Source organism: Mustela erminea, chromosome 12 (genome assembly GCF_009829155.1).
Source record: "Mustela erminea isolate mMusErm1 chromosome 12, mMusErm1.Pri, whole genome shotgun sequence".
Classification (NCBI taxonomy): domain Eukaryota; kingdom Metazoa; phylum Chordata; class Mammalia; order Carnivora; family Mustelidae; genus Mustela; species Mustela erminea.
This window is the reverse complement of record NC_045625.1, coordinates 81,758,400-81,764,712: the sequence shown is the minus strand read 5'-3', so window position 1 is coordinate 81,764,712 and position 6,313 is coordinate 81,758,400. Positions and strand designations below refer to the sequence as shown.

The 6,313-nt window shown below is 47.3% G+C and overlaps 1 long non-coding RNA gene across 1 annotated transcript in view; it reads right to left on the bottom strand.

Moving 5' to 3' along the window:
• Nucleotides 1–6,313, bottom strand: part of LOC116569947 — a 42,154-nt gene that overhangs the window by 12,729 nt on the left and 23,112 nt on the right. The window lies entirely within an intron of this gene.

The following is a 6,313-nucleotide window of genomic DNA, read 5'->3' as shown; positions in this document are numbered from 1 at the left end:
AGCACAGCGTGGGGCCGGGGGAGCTTTACAGGGTCTCGGGCAGCAGGAGAGGAAGGTAGAGAAGGTGCCGTGAGTAGGACTTTGCTAGGAGAGAAGGGAGTGGACAGGCCTTCCCAGCGGAAGAGACACAATTAGCAAAGACAAGGAGGTGTGTAGAAATGTGGTGTCTTTGGGAACCGAGAGGAGGTTGGGGGCATGAAGGGTAATAGGTACACAGCGGGGAGAGGGGGTCAGAGGGGTACAGTTTCAGATTTCAGACCTCGCTGGGGAGCTGGGCTTAGAGAGTGTGTGTGGGTGTGTATGTGTGTGTGTGTGTGTGTAAGAGCTTTAGCACATGGAGTCTCTTGTTAAATACTCACATTTGTGTTTGAGAAATACCGTCCTAGAGAAAACACAGAGGGACGAGTGGGCAGAGGGCAGGAACGGAGCTGGGATCATATTAGGACGTTAGCGGGGAGAAGGGTGGTGGTCGAAAGGCCAGGTCACCCGTGTCTGGATGTGGCCAGTTGTGAAAGGGAGGTGCGAAAAATCATTCTTGGTTTTCTGGCTGGATCAAGGGACTCCAGAGCTGCCGCCCCCAACCCCGCCAGCCCCCGACCCCTCACCCTTCACCCCTTCCCGCCCCCTCCTCTAAGTCTGTATTCGTTGGGCCGGGGGCACCTGCTCTCTGCTTCTCCAACACGCATGCCAGATGACTTGGAAACAGGGGGCTGAGTGGCTCACTTGAAGGAACAGAGTGTTCTGAGAGGCGCCCATCAGAGGAAAGTACTTAAAAATAAACTTGGCAAAACTCTTTTCAGAACTGTGTATTATTTAGGACTATTCATCTGGAAAACAAGTAAGTACATATATATATAAAGGGGACCGTTACCCACATACTGAAATGTACGACGAAACTCTGTGACAGATCCCAGAGCACACCTCGCTGCGACCATCCTGCCGGGCTGGAAATGTGGGCAACGCTGCCAGCACCCTGGAAGGAAGCCCCTTCCCGTTCAGACCCCCCTTCCCTCCCCCCCCCCGCCCCCAGGAGAACCACATCCTCACGAAAGAACCTGAAAAGAAACCGCGCATTTGGAAATTGCGTCAATTAAAAAAAAAAAAGTAACAAAAGCCCATCTTCCTTATTTTCCTTTTTCCCATTTTAGCTTAGTTTCTCCTCATCTTAGTCTGACTGACTTTGGTGGGGGTGGGGGTGGGGGTGGGGGGTGTCCTGAAATGGTCATTTGGTTCAGTCCCTACGGTAGTCACAGAACCACGGTCCGGGCTGTCCTCCTGTCTGCGTCCCTTCATCATCTCTGTGACTTTCTGTGGCTTCTGCAGCTGTGACGACAGAAAGGCCGTGCCTCCTGCCAGTGGCATTTACTTGTGTCCACAGCGGTGAGTGCAGCCCGGACCGTGTACAGGGACAGAGCGAGGAGAACAAAGGGTGAACATGGTGCCCGGACTCCTCACATTTACTTATTTTAGGATCTCGGTGTCTTTACGGGCGTGAGGAGCTACGTACCCATCGCACTTTCTAGAGAGGCTCCTTCTTCAACCGGCCCTTAGGCTTGCAGGCTTCCGCCCGTTCTGGAAGCTACGTGTCCATTCGTGACAGCGGGGAGTTGTGTGTGGAAAGAGGGTCTACCTAGAAGAAAGGGTGGATGGCCCAGATGTCTGATCCCCTGGGGCGAGCCACCTCAAAAGAGGCCAACGGGGCCAGGCATGGGGGGCATTTGGAAAGACCCACCAATTGCCGAGGAGCCCTCAGCCTCCTTCCCCGCTTTGTCATCCAGAAGGCCGAGTGGGCCCGCCTCTCCAAGTTCACCTCAAGGTTTACGAGGGTCAGCGTGTTTGTGCTGGCCTTGACATTTTCACAGATCGCTCGTGGTTGTTTTTATTAGTTTTATTCCAGCTGCTGTGCCAAGGCCCTTGGAGCAGCCTGGCCTTCCAGGCCGGCTTGGGCTTGGGCGTGGAGTCCCTCCTTAATTGACTCAAGTCGGGAAGAGGTACCATGTGCTTTGAACTCTTGCCTATTCCAATGCCGGACAAAATCCCAGGCAGGCACCGTAGGAAAACCAGTAATGAGGTTCACACCTCCAAGCTGACATCGCCCCCAGACTCGGACTCTGTCTGGTCAGGTGTTAAGTGCCAAGGTGAAGTGCAAGTCCAAGGGGGGGGCAGGTCTGAGGCATAAACAGGGCCCCAGAATGTGCTTCCTCCTGGGTCCTAAGTGACGCCGGCCTTGGGAGATCTCGCAGCAATCCTGTCACAACCCCGCAGCTAATAGCATCACGATGACCTAAATAAATTCACAGATATCAGTGACTGCCTGTGTTTTCACTTCACACCGACTCTCCCCAGATGTGCCTCGGCTGGGGAAGTACTTGGGAAAAGGCCTCAGGGAGAATTTTCCTGCGAAGCTATTAGTTTTATCCTACTTCCTAGAGACAAAATAAGAAAAAAACAAAAACAAAAACTGAAGGAGGGTTAGGAAGAAGGGCCCCAGTCGTCATGATGCAGTGGATGTGTCCTGCTGTTGAGATGCTTTCTTGTTTCATATTTATTATTTAAAAGAGATACCAAGGGCAGTGTCAATGGAGCAAAATATTTATTGACTTTCATGAACCGTCCCCCAATAGAGACTTTTTTAAAAACTTTTATCAACTCTAGTGTGAAATTGACTTCTATCTCCTCCAGTATAGTGTGTAATCAGAGTGTCTTTCTTTGATAAATTTTGATACTTGAAAATGGACCCAAGATCAAGCGTACCTCAAAAAGTGATATCTCAAAGAGGGGCTCCCTTCGGCTGCCATTTGTTTATCTGGAGTGTTGAGTCACCACTGGGAATCAGAAAGCAGTGGCCTGTTTACTAGAGCTTGGAAAGACGGTCTCCACATGTACCACTAGTGCAGGGTGTGGTAGATGGGGTGTGGTGGGAGAGAGAGGGAGAGGCCCTAAATTAAAACAGATTTAAGAGTTCTATCAACCAAAGGCAATGGAAGACCTTGCTTAGGTCCTGCCTTGGACAAACCGACTGACTCTAAAACAAACAAACAGGGAAACAGAACCTGCGACAATTGGGGGAAATAAGACACTGACTGGATATTTGATGACATTAAGAAATTATTTTTTCTTAAATGGCATAGCAGTTATGCTTTTTTTTTTTTTTTTTTTTTCAAGTTCTCAGGACACCTGGGTGGCTCAATCGGTTAAGTGGCTGCCTTCAGCTCAGGTCATGATCCTGGGGTCCTGGGATCAAGCCCCACATCAGGCTCCCTGCTCAGTGGGGAGCCTGTTTCTCCCTCTCCCTCTTCCTGCTGGTCTCTGCAAGTCCTGCCTGCTTGTGCACTCTCTCTGAAAAATAAATAAAATCTTAAAAAAAAACAAAAAGTTCTCATCTTCTTATATTTTAGAAATAGGTACTGAAGTATTTACAAGATGAAATGATATAATGTCTGAAATTTGTTTCAAAATAACCCAAAGGGTCAGGATGGGGGTTAAGGGTGTGGCAAGGGAGGGGGGGCAAGAGATGAAATAAAATTGGCCTTGAACTGGTAACTGTTGACGATGCTTACAGGAGTTCTGATTTATTGTATTATTGTCTCTGCTTCTCCATGATGAACATTTCTGTGATGAAAAGTTACAAAGGAAAGACCTCCTTGACTCTTGTCTCTGTTTGTTTTTTCTTTGTAAGGGAAGGAAAAGGTAGTAAGGATCCCCTCTCCAATGGGGCATACAATTGTTACCCTGGTTCAATTTATAATCAAAGAAATCTCAATGGGCTCTTTCTAATCTTATGAATCTTTGATTATATGATTCTGTAAAATTGTGATGAAGTGACACTGGGCTTGGGGAGAGGCAGGAAAGCAATGGACTCCATCCACTGGGAAGTGGTTGGTTTTTTTTTACTTATACAAAGTCAGGGATCCAGTCTGATTGGTTATAAGGGGGTGGGGTGATGCAGGACAAGACAATGCTAGGCTTCAGGCACTCTTATAAATGCAGGTGGGGAGAGTACTTATGGTTTGTGTGATACAGCTCATTTAAATTTAAATAAAATTTTATTTTTTTAAAGATTTTATCTATTTTTTGAGAGAAAGAGAGAGAGCTCGAGTGAGGGTAGGAGCAGAGACAGAGGGAGGAACTGACTCTCCTGTTGAGCTTGGAGCCCCACTCTGGGCTGGACCCCAGAACCCAGAGATCATGACCCGAGCCGAACTGACAGAGCCACCCACACACAACCACCCCTCTCCCGCCCTTTTTTAAGATTCGATAAAGCACATTTTAAAGAAACTCTGTCCTAGACTCAGAAATAACTTATACCTTAGCATGGATTTCCAGCACTATCACCGCTATATTCGTTATCTGTGCCGTGTAACAAATACGCCCATGTTCAGTGGCTGAAAACCACTAACATTTATTATCTTACAGTTTCTCTGGAAGGTGGTTCTGGCTCTCAGTCTCCCTGGAGGCTGCAGGCCGGCACTGGGTGCAGCTGTCAAATTCACATCTGTGGGTCTCTCCACAAGGCTGCCTCCTGACCCGGTGGCCAGCTTCTCCTAGAGCAAGTGAACCGTGAGAGCATGAGAGAGAGCCTCACATGGAAGCCACAGTCTTTTGGTAACATAATCATGGAAGTGGTAGCTCATTGCTTCTGCTGCATTCTGTTCTTGATGAGTGAGTCACTAAACCCAGTGACAGTGACCGGCTCCTCCTCATTTGCCCCGGAGCTTTCCTACATTAGCACTGAAAGACCCACATCTTGGGCATCCCCTTGGTGGGCAAACCAGGAGGACTTGTTGTCCTGAATCCAGCTGACACTCAAGCGCAGGGACTTCCTTAAGGGCATGAAGACCAAGGGGTGGGGATTACAGAGGGTCACCTTGGAGGCTGGCTACCATAGCAACCTTTCTAAGATTTACTTCTCTTCTTACCAAAGAGTCAAGCCCATGAGCCTCTGGTGATTTATAAAATAAATGTTGCAGTTTGTAAATGATATAATGAATCATGTCAAAGTGAATTGAATAAATATATAAACCCACTCTAGAAACAAAACTTCATTTGAATGGGTTAATGAGATTTATTATATCCATGTATGTATGTATGTATGTGTATATATATAGGGTTTTTCCCCCCCCATCTAGTCATCATTTCAAGGCAAATATTGAAGTGGATATACCATTTCCATCTTTTGCTTTGCTTTCTAGAATTTCTGGCTAGATTTATGGCCTAATTTTTTTTAAATTTATTTGTTAGAGAGAGCGAGCAAGCGAGCACAGGCAGACAAGAGTGGCAGGCAGAGGTAGAGGGAGTAGCAGGCTCCCCGCTGAGCAAGGAGCCCGATGTGGGACTCGATCCCAGGCCGCTGGGATCATGACCTGAGCCGAAGGCAGCTGCTTAACCAACTGAGCCACCCAGGCATCCCTTATGACCTAATTTTTAAAGAAAAGTTAACTTTTGAACTATGGAAGTATCATGCTTTATTCTAGGCTTTATTCTAGACTATTGGGAATCTATAGAAGAGTGATATGAAACAGAAAAAACATCCAAAGATTTTTGCTTATTTCTGTATATGTTGATGCTTTGTGTTTAACCTTGTAGTACACTTTCTATCTTTTCACACATGTCTTCATTCATGTGCTTTTTAGGGCCCCCATAGTTTTCCAATTAAGGGGCTATGCCATGATGTTCTTCACATTTCCCTATGGCTGGATATTTTAATTAGTTTGAATTTTAGAGCATTCTCTAATAATTTTAACCCACGTTTGACCATTTTTGACTCTGACTCAGAAGAAAAGTCAAATCATTCATTCATTCATTCATTCAAGAGACCATTATTTACAAAGGACCTACTGTGCGTCACGGGGAGGACTGGTGACCTTATAGGATGAGGAGTCAGAGAGAGGGGACTGACCTGCCAGCAGACAGCCCCCATTCTCCTCTGCTAAGGCATCCTCTCTATAGGGCAGGCTTTGCCTTTGTCGAGGGCCTTCACATCATTCGGTGCTGCCCATCCGTGGGTGGGGAGGTCTGCCCTATTCTGGAATTCAGTATTAGAAAGCTCATTATTCCCGTACCCTTAAGCCGTGTCTTCCCTCCCAGTCTTTATGACTCATGTCTTAGTCAGTTCAGGCTGCTGTAACAAAAACATCATAAACTCGGAGGCTTAAAACAATATCTATGTCTTATAGGTCTGGAGGCCGAGGGCAGGGTCCAGCACAGTTGGGCTCTGGTGAGGGGCCCCATTCTGCAGCACAGTTGGGCTCTGGTGAGGGGCCCCATTCTGATTTGCAGATGGCCGTCCTCTCGCTGTATCCTCACACGGTGG